Source organism: Crinia signifera, chromosome 5 (assembly GCF_055691185.1).
Source record: "Crinia signifera chromosome 5, ASM5569118v1, whole genome shotgun sequence".
NCBI classification, from domain to species: domain Eukaryota; kingdom Metazoa; phylum Chordata; class Amphibia; order Anura; family Myobatrachidae; genus Crinia; species Crinia signifera.
This window is the reverse complement of record NC_139221.1, coordinates 311,156,928-311,170,295: the sequence shown is the minus strand read 5'-3', so window position 1 is coordinate 311,170,295 and position 13,368 is coordinate 311,156,928.

Genomic DNA, 13,368 nt, shown 5'->3' with positions numbered 1-13,368 from the left:
CATTCAGTGCTGCCTGGTACAGGAGAGATAGTAAATGGAACCTAGCTAACAGGAAGAGATCAGCGGCGGGCAAAGGTCAGTGGGGGAAATAGCCACGCTGCAATGGGGACACGGAAGGGGGGGGTTGTGCTGCAAAGCGGATGCCACCAATAATCTGGCTAACCAGACTATCCGGCACAGTGTCGGAACCGAGGGTGCCGGATTTTCATCGGTGTACCTGTACATTATTATTATGCTTGTTAAAAAATGAGACAATAAATCCCACCACTGCCAAGACTTACCAATGCTCCGCTTTCCGCAATTCCCTTTATATACACATTGGGGTATAGGGGGTGTATGAAATCTCTGTACAAAAAATACACATATGATCATTACATCAGACAGATACAGTATAGCCCTGCATTTTGCTTGGTTGGAAGAATATCTTCTACTGAACAGATGAAACCAGCAGAATATATTATTTTCTGAGATAGTGACGTAACTGACATTTTCCAAAATAAATGAAATCTTGCACCTTTCCCCATTCAGCTGACAATGTCACGCGTTTCACCAGCAGAATTTGTTCTCTGATCAGTGAGAAATGGTAAAAAGTGAAAGCAGAACATGAATATTGTGTCACTGTGAAGATGTCTTTGATATTTCCCTTTGCAGTGACAAGTAGGATCCCTCTGGATGTAAAACAATGTTGTATCGCTGCAGCCTATGGAAGTTTTATTAACTTTAAATGAAACACTATTAATATTAGGGATGAGCAGGTTTGGATCTCCAATCGGATCCTGGCTTGAATTGTGAAGTTTGAGTACCTTCACAAAGTTCACGATCCAAGCGGGGATCCAAGTCCGGCTCGGGCTTTCCAACCAGATTCGGATCACGGAAGGAGGTAAAAGTCCCTGCTGCTTTGCGCCATCTTCATTCCAGCATTAGAAAGGGAGCAAGACAGATGTACCTGTCTAAATGGAGGGTGGCGTGGGGTATAATCCTGTGTGGTGTAGGGTGGTCTGAGTTTTTTTTCATGTGTAGTGTGGTGTGGGGGTAGTCCTGTGTGATGTCCTGTGCTGCCTGCCACAATTATCCACTTGCTGGGGCTGCTGTATAAATCCAGTGGTGTCCTGTGCTGCCACAATTATCCAGTACTGGGACTGTACTGCTAAGTCCTGTGAGCTGCCCCGTCTGCAACATAAGTGGGTGCTGCAATGTTTTATTAAAATACAGGGGTGCTGGTGTGTGATTGTCATGTGCTGTCCTTTGCTGTATAGGGGCACTGTCCTATACACTCCAAATAGATACAGAAGTTATCCCTTATTCTGTAGGGGTGCGTTGCCCTGTGTGCTTGCTCCATAGAATTGAAGGGGTTCTCCCATGTGCTGTAGGAGTGCACTTGCCTATGTGCTTGCTCCATACAAATTAAGGGGTTCTCCTGTGTGCTGTAGGGGTACGCTGCCCTGTGTGCTCTGATCCATACAAATGAAAGGGTTCTTCTAGGTTCTGTAGGGGTGCACTGCCCTGTGTGCTTGCTGCATACTTATTAAGAGATTCTCCTGGTGCAGTAGTGGTGCCCTGCCCTGTGTGCTCGCTCCATACAAGTTAAGGGGTTCTCCCATGTGCTGTAGTGGTTCCCTGCCCTGTGTGCACACTCCATACAAATTAATGGTTTCCACCTGTGTGCTTTAGGGGTGCACTGCCCTGTGTGCTTGCTCCATAATTAAAAGGCTCTCCCATGTGCTGTAGAGGTGTGCTGCCCTGTGTGTTCACTCCAAATAAAGGGGTTCCACCCATGTTAATTTGGTGCTGCCCTATGTGTTTGCTCCAAATAAAGGGGTTCCACCCTTGTTAATTAGGCTCTGCCCTGTGTGCTCACTCTATAAAAATGATGGTGTTTTCCATTGTGCTGTAGGGGTGCCCTGCCCTGTGTTCTCTCCAAATAAAGGGGTTCCAACTGTGTTCATTGGGTGCTGCAAAGGGATTCACCCCTGTTATTTGGACGCTGCCCTGTGTGCTCGCTCCATACAAATGAAGGGGTTCCACCGGGGTGAATTGGGTGCTGCTGCCCTGGCGTGGCATTACTGAATCTACCCATTGTTCACTTTACCACGGTAATTTGAACAAGTGGTAAAGGGCAAACTAAGGACTATGGGCCTTATTCTAGTTCACTCTTAGAGGCAAATTCCTTCTCAAACAGACAAAACCATGTGCACTGCAGGTGAGGCAGATATAACATGTGCAGAGAGAGTTAGATTTGGGTGGGGTTTTTCTTCAAAGTGAGATCCATAAAAAATAAAGCAGTCAGTATTTACCCTGCACAGAAACAAAATATCTCACCCAAATCTTATTCTCTCTGCACCTGTTACATCTACCCCCCTGCAGAGCACATGGTTTTGTCCATCTGAGAAGGAATTTGCCTCTAAGAGTGAACTACTGTAGAATAAGGCCATATGTAACTGTAGCAACCCACTGGGTAGATGTATCGCCTTAAGCAGCAACAATAGCAGCAGCACCAGTTTTGGAGTGAAAATATTTTACATTTTAAACTTGATGATTATTACATGTATTGTGAATCTGAGGTTTTTACCTTGACAAGGTCCGGGCCTAGAAGAAAGCTCATTGTCACTGCTATGTCCCATTTCTGCGGCAGACACCAGACACAGCTGAGCAGACACCAGCATTAGGACAGCGAGAACTACAATGATTTTCATGACTCCTTTTTTCTGAGAAGAACCTCACAAGATGGGCTCACACTGTCTCTGAGAAGATAAGAAGTGTCAGTCAGCAGGATCAGTAACACATAAACAGAGCATCCACAATTATGCATACACATATGTACATGACCGCCAAGAGGGAGGGTACATTTTACCCAGGCCCGGGTCCAGAAACACAATTCTTCTTTATTTGGCTGTGTTGGAAGGAGGGGGGTTAGCGGGGTCAGCCGTGTGTATTGGCTGCGTGCATGACTTGCAAAATGGTCACGGACGAGACATGTAGCACAGCCAGCAGTCAGGCCACCGCTGTGTAGATAATCTCATCAACTGGTGAGTCTGTGTCTGTAGCCAGCTCCTGCCACGGGATGGGGATGCACATAGGGAGGGAGGAGCTCAGGGAGGCCGCCAGCCAACCGCCCGCTATGCCGTCTCATCCCAGCTGACCGCCCGCTATGCCGGGCCCCCCAGCCGACCACCCGCTATAACGCCCCCCAGCCGACCGCCCGCCGTAGATAAGTGACGGTAAGTGACGTGACAGGCCAGGTCAGGGGGGTTTAGAAATCCTTTGGGGGAGGGGCTGTTTTTTTATTTATTTATTAGGGAGGTCAATACCGGGATCCCGGGTATCCCGGGATTGAGCATTTTTCAATCCCTAATCCCGGGATTTAAAAAATGCCCAGGGATTGGCATCCCTAGTAGAGAGTGAGTGGCACGGCTGATGTGCATTCTACAGGCATGTGGCAGCTCTAGCCTCAGCAGGAAACACCAGCAGGATCTGCGATCTGGCTGCCTGGCTGTAAGTAAATTTTTGTGACTGGTAAAGGTAACAGATGAAGATAATTTTATATATATATAGTTCTTCCTCCAAAGGTGCGGGGTCGCTATGGGGACTCCGTACGCTCCCAGTCTCGCGAATCTATATCTTGGAGAGTGGGAAGAAAATAATCAGGAAATAAATTCCCTTTATAAAACCCAAATCAAATGCATAAAACGTTATATCAATGATATTTTGATAATTTGGGAGGGAGATGAGGGTTCTTTCTCCTCCTTTGTTGCTGGCCTGAATGTGAATAATCATAATTTAAAGTTCACTAGTAATACCAATGAATTTAAGATTGAATTTCTAGATTTAGTTCTTGATACCGCTAACTGGACAGAGCAATCTAGCATAAGTACTTATACTCACTTGAAAAGTGTCGACAGCAATAGTTACGTCGACTACAAGAGTAACCACTACCAAAAATGGTTGGATAATATTCCCCTTTCGCAGTATATGAGAATAAAAAAGAACTGTAGTGATACTAATAAGTTTGAAGAACAGGCAAAAATCTTTGATGATCGATTTAAAGAGAAACATTATCCACCTCCTCTTATGGGCCCTTATTCTGATCGGTGCGGCCCGATCAGAATATGCGGCCGCAACCGTGCAGGCGAATCCACGCCTTCCATACGGATCACCACCTGCCGTCCGTACGCGGATATGTGGCGATCCGCATGAAATTGGACGGGGATACGCCTCCTCCGTCTTGGGAGCTGCCCCTGCATTCGATGGTCGTCGAACATCGAATGCAGGGCCGCACGCTCCACCAGGTCCCGCAACACAAGACCACACGGACACTTGTCCGTGTGAAATCATGTATGGGGGCGGGCAGCTGACATCCGGCGATGTCAGATGCCCGCCCCCTACACACGCGTCACGGCCTCATTACCATGCATACGCCCCGCGTTTGCATGGGAACGCCCATGAAACGCGGGGCGTATGCATAGGGTAATGAGGCTAAGTAGCCCCTCACGCCCCTCTACGCCCCCTGTGCGGCGTATAAAGAATCCATGCGGCGAAATCGCCTGCACATGCGCAGAGTGACCTCTGCACATGCGCAGACGATAAACATCGGCGGGCCGTACGCAAGCGGGAATATCCGCACCGATCAGAATAAGGGCCATAGAGAGATGCAAAACTCGAGTGCGAGCGCTTGAAAGGAATAATCTCTTGCAATACAAAATTAAGAATAAGGATGATAATAAAATCTTTGTTCCTTTTATCACTCGTTATAATTCACAGGATAAACAAGTTAAGGCTATTCTCAATAAACATTGGGATGTTTTACTTTTAGACCCGCTAGTTAAAGGGGTACTTCCAGAAAAACCTCAAATAGTTTTCAAACGAGCGAATACTTTGAAATCTTTCTTAGCCCCAAGTAACTTAAAAGTAGATCATGATTCTGGTTGGCTTAATAAAACAAAGGGATTTTTTTCCTTGTAAAAAATGCAAGGTGTGCCAGTATATCAGTAAAGATTAAATCAAATTTTATAATCATAATAAAGATATATGTTTCAACATTAAGTCACATATATGTTGTACATCAACCTATGTGATTTATTTAATTGAATGCACGTGTGGAAAACGATACGTAGGTAAAACAAAGAGGCAATTAAAAATCCGTATCCTTGAGCATACCCGCAGTATTAAGAATAGGGTGTCATTGCACAGTGTCCCAAGGCATTTTATGCAGTGTTGTAATGCTGATCTTAATAAATTTTCTTTTAAAGGTATTGAGCAGGTAGTTTCAGATAATCAAGGCGGTGACCTCTTAAATAAACTAAACATGAGGGAGACTTATTGGATCTACACGCTGGGCACACTATCCCCAGTGGGTCTAAATGAGGGATGTGACATCACGCCTTTTTTACACTAATTCGTTGGTGGCTGCGGGTTTGCATTGGGGGGGCTGATGCTGTTGAGCTGTGCTCCATCGGCCCTACCTATAATGCTGACCTTGCGCGCTACGAAGTGTAATGGTGGTGGAACATTTCCTCTTAACCCTGTATGATCCGGGATGTTCTCTGTCTGGTTTTTATGTATCTCTTATATATTTGGCTACATCTGTCACTCAAAGTGTGTCTGACCCTCTAACGCTGGGTGGAGCCTCTGACTCACATGACAGAGAACCAGCCCAGTGAGCCCACAGTCATAGGAGGGACACAATGCTCTGCTCCTGCACTTTCCTTTTAATGTATGATTGCCATCACCTGTGTTGAAGCACCTTTCCTATCAATTAACCTGTTCAACACAGATGGAGGTAATCATACATTAGGAAGAAAGTCCAGCGGCAGAGCATTGTGTCCCTCCTGGCATGGGTCATGTTGGGAGGTATGCACAGTGCCAGACAGCCTCTGCCTCCCCATGTTACCCAGCAAAGACACAGCTACTCACCAGACACAACAGATGAGCGCCCCCGACGCCCCCTTCTCCCGCGATTCGCGGGGCCCCTCCCACGATTCGCGCGCTCCCCCGCCCCCGCGAACCCCTCCTACCGCAATTCGCAGCACACCCCCCCCACGATTTGCGGCAACCCCAGCCCCCACGACCCCCCCCTCCAGCGATTCGTGGCACCCCACCCCCCGCGTCCCCCCCCTTCTGAACTTCGCTGCAACCCCCCGCGCCCATCCCCCCTGCATCCCCCGCAACCCTCCCGTGAGTCGCGGCACCCCCCCTGACCCCCCCCCCCTTCCCTGATTCGCGGCAAACCCCACGGCCCCGCGACCCCCACTACCGCGATTCGCTGCAACCCCCGCGCTCACCCCTCCCGCAATTCGCAGCACCCACCCCCGCGACCCCCCCTCCCCCAATTCATGGCACAACCCCCCCCCCGCCACCCCCCCCCCTCCCGTGGACAGCCCCCACCCCCAGCCGCCGCGATTCAAAGCAACCCCAGGATCAAATGCCACATGCAAAACACTGACACGGCTATGGTCGCCGATGAAAAAGGTTGACATGAGTTTTTGAAGATTTATGTTTCATTTTAAGAATGTTTTCATAGTCATTTTTATGTGTCGACATGGTCACCAATGAAGTGCCACACTTATGTCAACATTTAATGTGTTGACCTTTCTGTGTTGATTTTTTCTTGTGGCAATTTGCGGCACCCCAGCGACCCCTCCCGTGATTCGCGGTACCCTCCCTCCCACGCGACCCCCCTCCTGCAATTCGCGTCACCCACCCCCCACGACCCCCCCTCCTGCAATTTGCGGCACCCCCGCGACCCCCCCCGGCGCAATTCGCAGACACCCCCCACCTTCCCACTGGCGGAGGTCATGACACAGGAAAACAGGAGGCTGGGTAGTGGTAGGGGTGTGTGGGAATAAGGGGGACTAAAGAGGAGGGTGGGAGATACTGTGCAGCTTCTGCCAGTGGGTGAGGGTACAGCGTGGCAGTACAGGATGGTGGCCCTGAGTCAGTGTCTCCTCCTACTGGGTGGGAGTTAGGGTGCATGAGAGCAGGAGGCTGGGCTATGAGGCATGATAGGGGCATGTGGGCAAAACAGTGTCAGCGACTCCCCAGTGATGGAAGTTACGGTTCAGGAGAGCAGGAAGCTGGGTAGTGATAGGGGTGTGTGAGTATACGGGGGACTAAAGAGGGGCTTAGGGGTGCCGTGAATTGCGGAAGGGGCACGGGGGTGCCGTGAATCAAGGGAGGGAGGGAGCGCAGGTGTCCGCAAATCGCAGGAGAGGGCGGGGGTCCGCAAAGCGCGGGAGGGGGCGTGAATTGTGCGAGGGGGGGTTGCGAATTGCGGGAGGGGGGGTGCGCGGGGGTGACGTGAATCGTGGGAGGGGGCGTGAATCACGGGAGGGGGGGTGCGCGGGGGTCCGCGATTTGCGGGAGGGGGGCACGGGGTGCGATGAATCAACCTAGTTGGTTATATATTCTTGTAGAAGGATGGAAGGATGCTGCTGTCATTCAGAATGCATTTACATAAACAGTAATAGTAGCAGTAAAAGATCTGACTTAAAGCACCTACAGTAAAACAGAACAGGTGTTATATATTATACAAAGAATTGGTTGATGATGTCTAGGTTGACGTGCACATAGTGTGATAAGTGAGTTTCCAACTTTGGTGATAATATAATTGTGCGTGCCGTGAAATGAGTAATTATGTGCCCATCAATATAAGATGTTTGGAGCTCTTGTCTTTGGGTTACTAGGGTACTGCCCGGAGATTAAGATTCAGCCTTTCACGGCAATGCATCCCATAGGTTCATACAAGGTCCAAAACGTCAGTGCCACGTGGTAAATGAAAAGGAAGACACTCCAATTATAATTTAAAAGGAGTTTTTTCAAAAGTGCACAAGGTGAACAAAAATAAAAAAATAGCTTACATGAAGGTGCTGTAGTAGAACACAGACTGCTCTCAACGCGTTTCGTTGCTTACTGCCTGTCAAATCGGCTAGACTTCATCAGGAGAGTGTACTAACCTATACCAAAGATGGTGTATTTATAGTGTAGTCAATTTAGAAAATCAAATTCAGACGTGAAACTTCCGGGTTCCGGGACTTAGCTAATTGCGCATGCGCGAGATCATTAAAGTCTCGCACAGCTTTCTAACGTGAAGTCTCTCATGACTTCATTTGCGTTAACTGCGCATGTGCCAGAAAATCCCATTAGCCCGCACTATCGCGGTTATGGGTATAGTTTACGCATGTGCGAGACTTCTTCCGGTCTCGTGAATCTTCGCAATATGTCAGGTCTATGATTACGTTGCGCTTTATGCGCATGCGGGGTGTTCTCTTAATCACCCACGTTCTTTAAGATAGCGGTTGGGGGTATTGCTCGCAAGTGCGCATGTGCTAGAGAGTTACCATGACTCTTATATCAGTTGTACGTAACTCTGCTCATGCACAATGACTCGAAATGCCATTTCTATGTGAGCAGCTGATATTATAGTCCGCATATATTTTTGTTTATATAGCATTTACATCAGTATCGTACGCTATAGCAAATTGTGAGCAACTATTGCCCTATATTGAGGGGAGCATTTGACTTGACAATATAGTGCCTCTCATTTACACGTCTGTACAGATTATGCAATATAAATAATGAATAGAATAAAATATGAGAAATACATACAGTAAATATTACACTAAAAAACTGACTATGTATAATAATATTACAGGTTGAGTATCCCGTATCCGTGCATCCCTTATCCGAATTATTCCAAAAACCGTGGTTTTTGGAATCATTAGAATTTAAAAAAAAAAAAAAAAGTCTAACCCCCCTAACCCTCTTTTCATACTTACCAAGTCCCAGGGCGTCCAAAGCAGGCCTCCGGCATCTTCTCCAGGGTCTCCAGCGGTCCCAGGAATGCATTGCGCGAGTGTGCGTGCGCGCCGGTGACGTCACCGGTGCGCGCGCACACTCGCGCAATGCATTCCTGGGACCGCTGGAGACCCAGAGAAGAAGCCGGAGGCCTGCTGTGGATGCCCGGGGACTGCGTGGACGCCGAGGGACCACCGGACACCATCAGGGGACAGGTAAGTATGCCTAAAAAAAATTATTCCAAAAAACGAAAAATTCCCCCCGGAATGCTCGTGGTCCCGAGCATTTCGGATAGGGGATACTCAACCTGTATTACCAATTTATATATACATGTACAAATAGTGCTCAGTAAAACAATTTGTACCTATTTACATAAAAGACTACCAGTCCTTAAAGGCATAAGGAAATGATGGATAGGTGAATTTACAACAATGGTTTGTAGTATAAGTTATAGCACCGATGACTTCTAGTGCTTCAAAAGATAAATGCATATATATACACACACACACATATAACCAAAATATATATATACACACACACATATGTAATCATGTACTTACATGAATAATTAAAAAATGGATAATTAAAAGATGGATAATTAAAAGAAGGAGTACATGTCGTATAGAAGGAGGAGGGGGGGGGGTGGGTGGGTGGTTGGAGTCCTATGGGGGATCTACTATGTTTTACAGGAATGATATTTTCTCGAATGCTTCATTCAACCCATGTGGAACCATGGTGTTTAAGGTGAACATCCAATACATCTCCCTTTGTGAGAGTAATTTTTCCTGATCTCCCCCTCTTGGTCCTAACTTGACATGTTCGACCGCCTTAAAGTGCAAATGGGCAGGGTTGGAGTTGTGGACTCTGAGAAAGTGCTTGGGGACAGAATGGTTTTCTAGTTTATTTTTAATTGCTCTGACGTGCTCTTGAATTCTCAGTTTGAGGTTCCTTTTCGTTTTTCCAATATACTTTAATTTACAAGAGCATTCCATTTGATAGATAACCCAGGTTGTCATACAATTCATTAAGTCATTAATTTTAAAAGATTTAGGGCCATATTCAATGAGAAAAATTTGCCGTGTTTTATGGCGAGTTTGTGCTATTTTCGCGTTGGAAGGAGCATTTTGCTCTCCAAAAGTGAACCACCCTATTCAATGTGATATTTTCGCCGTGTTTTTAAGTGATTTTCGCCGTGTCTCTCCGTGTAGCAATTCTCCATCTTTTCATGGAGAACTGGAATGTGAACTTTTAAACTAAAAGGTTTTTTTTTTTTATTTTGGTGTCAAAAAATCAGGATTTTTTTTCTGTGAAGGGGCATGTTATTTTTATTCATGTGCTTATAGCACATGAATATATATTTAATTTAAAAAAATATATATTTTTAATTTTTAATTTTTTTTTTTTTTTACACAGAGCAGCCAGCAGGGGGCCGGAGCTCTCGAGCCGCTCATTAGATATTCATATATTCACTGCACCCGATCATTACATATGCACGATCGGGTGCAGTGAATACTGGGTCCCCCGCTGGCTATAGGGGGGGGGGGGGCAGCTTGTGCTGCCTGGGTCCCGGGGAGCCTTCCTTCCCTCCACATATGTTCTGGGGCAGCCAGGGAAACTTTAATCTCCCTGGCTGCCACTGTCCCCCGGCTCCCTGCCAGCTACCTGCCGCGGACGCTCGTCCGCTGCAGGGGTTAAGACTCGCCGCGAGTGGCGGCGAGTCTTAACCACATTGAATAGTGGGAGCAGGAGTGGCAGCGAGCCCTCCGAAACAGGGCGAGTGTATGGCGAGAGAAAAAATATCTCGCCATGCACGGCAAATTTTTCTCATTGAATATGGCCCTTAGTGTCATTCAAATTCTTAAACTCATAGTTTACAGGGCTCACATATTTGCAAATGATGCAGTTAGTGCACTAACTGGTATCACTTGTTGGTTTTAAGAGGCTGGGTGCGATTCTATCTTTTAAGTTCTTTGCTTTTCTGAAGGCAATGAGGGGTTTCTCTGGTAATACACTACTAAGGACAGGATCAGTTTTTAGAATTTCCCAATGTTTATAGATTATGTTCCTTATTAAATGTTCCTTTTCATTGTATTGTGTTACAAATATACAGTTGTTTTCAGTCGGGGGTTTCGGGTCTTTATATCGCAGGAGATTATCCCGGTCTACATGCTTGATTTTTTTCTGTTGCTTCTTTTAACAACATGTCTGGGTGACCCCTTTCTTTGAATCTGTCAGTGTGGCCCTTATTCTGATCGGTGCGGATATATCCGCGTGCGTTCGACCCGCCGATGTTTTGTGTCTGCGCATGTGCAGAGGCGTCTCTGCGCATGTGCGAGCGGGGCGTACGGCCGAATTCCGCATGATATGTGAACACTCCGAACAGGGGGTGGAGAGGGGCGTGAAGGGCTATTTGGGCTCATTACCATATGCATACGCCCCGCGTTTCATGGGAGTTCCCATGAAAACGCTGGGCGTACGTATGGTAATGCGGCCGTGACGCACGTGTAGGGGGCGGACATATGACATCGCCGGATGTCTGCTGCCCGCCCAGATCCCTGCTTTTGCACGGAAAAATGTCCGTGTGGTCTGAGGTTGCGGGTGCTGGTGGAGCACTCGGTCCTGCATTCGATGGTCTGCGACCATCGAATGATGGGGGAGGTTCCCTTAGATGAAGGAGGCGTATTCCGTGAAAAATACACGTGCGGTCCGTTCGGACAGCTTCTTACCGCATACGGACGGAGTTGGCGATCCGTATGGAAGGCGGGGTTTCGCACGCACGGTCCTGGCCGCATAATCGGCTCCGGCCGCACCGATCAGAATAAGGGCCTGTATGTCATTAATTGTTTGTCAAATTCTGTCGTGGAACTGCAGTTCCTACGAATTCTTGAGAACTGAGATAAAGGGAAATTAGTTTTCCATTTTTTGGCATGCCTATATATATATATATATATATATATATATATATATATATATATATATATATATATATATATATATATATAGCTAGCCAAGGTAGAGGTGTGCGGCACTCTGACTAACAAAACAGGTTGAATAAAGGGGATGACTACTCCATCTGAGGAAGTTTCAGTTTATTAACTGTTCTCAAGTCACTTATACAGTATATATATATATACTAGGTGATTCAACGCGCCCTACGGGCGCTCTTCACACCGGCGTAAGGGGCTACGCCCCTTAATTTGTGAACATTTGTATTGTGAGAAATATGGTTAGAATTGTATGAAAGATGCCCTGTATTGCAGCTTCTGGCAGTGGGTGAGGGTCCAGCGTGGCAGCACAGGAGTACCGGACGGTGGCCCTGAGTCAGTGTCTCCTCCTACTGGGTGGGAGTTAGAGTGCATGAGAGCAGGAGGCTGGGATATGAGGCATGATAGGGGTATGTGGGCAACACAGCGTCAGCGATTACCCAGTGGCGGAAGTTACGGTTCAGGAGAGCAGGAAGCTGGGTAGTGATAGGGGTGTGTGGGCATACGGGGGACTAAAGAGGGAGGTGGACACTGTGCAGCTTCTGCCAGTGGGTGAGGGTCCAGCGTGGCAGCACAGAAATACAGGAGTCAGTGTCTCCTCCGACTGGGTGGGAGTTAGGGTGCATGAGAGCAGGAGGCTGGGCGGTAAAGCATGATAGGGGAATGTGTGCAACACAGGGTGAGCGGGTCTCCACTGTCGGAAGTTACGGGGCAGGAGAACAGGAGGCAGGGCAGTGTCCTCCCACATTGATGGCAAAAGTATTCAACATCGGCCATAAACCATCGATTATTTGAAAATCATTGATGGTCGATGGGCATCCCTAGAACTGGAGGAGGGTGGGGGACAGTATGCAGCTCCCGGCAGTGGGTGAGCGTCTCCTCCCACTGGGAGGGAGTGAGCGTGCATGAGAGCAGGAGGCTGTATAATAGTGGTATGTGGGCAAGACATTGATAAAAGTTGTGGCGCTGGTGCAGAGGGCAGTGGGGAAACCTGCAGTGCGGCAGCCAGGGCCGGATTTCCCACCTAGGGGCGGTACCTGCTTGTGGTGGTACAGGATCCCCCATTGTCACGGGGGTACGTGAAATGCGGGAGCGGGGGCCGCGGTGGTCCGCTGAGGGGTGGAATTGCCGGAAGGGGGTCTGGGGGGTCTGCAAATTGCGGGAGGGGGGGTGGTGTGTGGGGGTCCGCAAATCGTGGGCAGGGGCGCGGGGGGGCTTGAATCGTGGGAAGGGGGGTCCGCAAATTGTGGGAGGGGGGTTGTCGGGGTTAGTGAATTGCGGGAGGGGGGGTTGCGGAGGTCCGTGAATTGCGGGAGGGGCGCGTGGGGTGCCGTGAGTCAAGGGGGGGTGGTGCGGGGGTCCGTGAATCACGGGAGGGGTCATGAATCGCAGGAGGGGGGGTCGTGGGGGGGCTGCGAATCGCAGGAGGGGGGGTGTGGGGGGTTGCCGTGAATTGCATGAGGGGGGCGTGAATCAAGGGAGGGTGGGCGCAGGGGGTGGTGCGGTGGTCCGTGAATCGCGGGAGGGGGCATGAATCGCGGGAGGGGGGGTCGTGGGGGGTTCCGAATCGCAGGAAGGGGGGTATGGGGTGTGC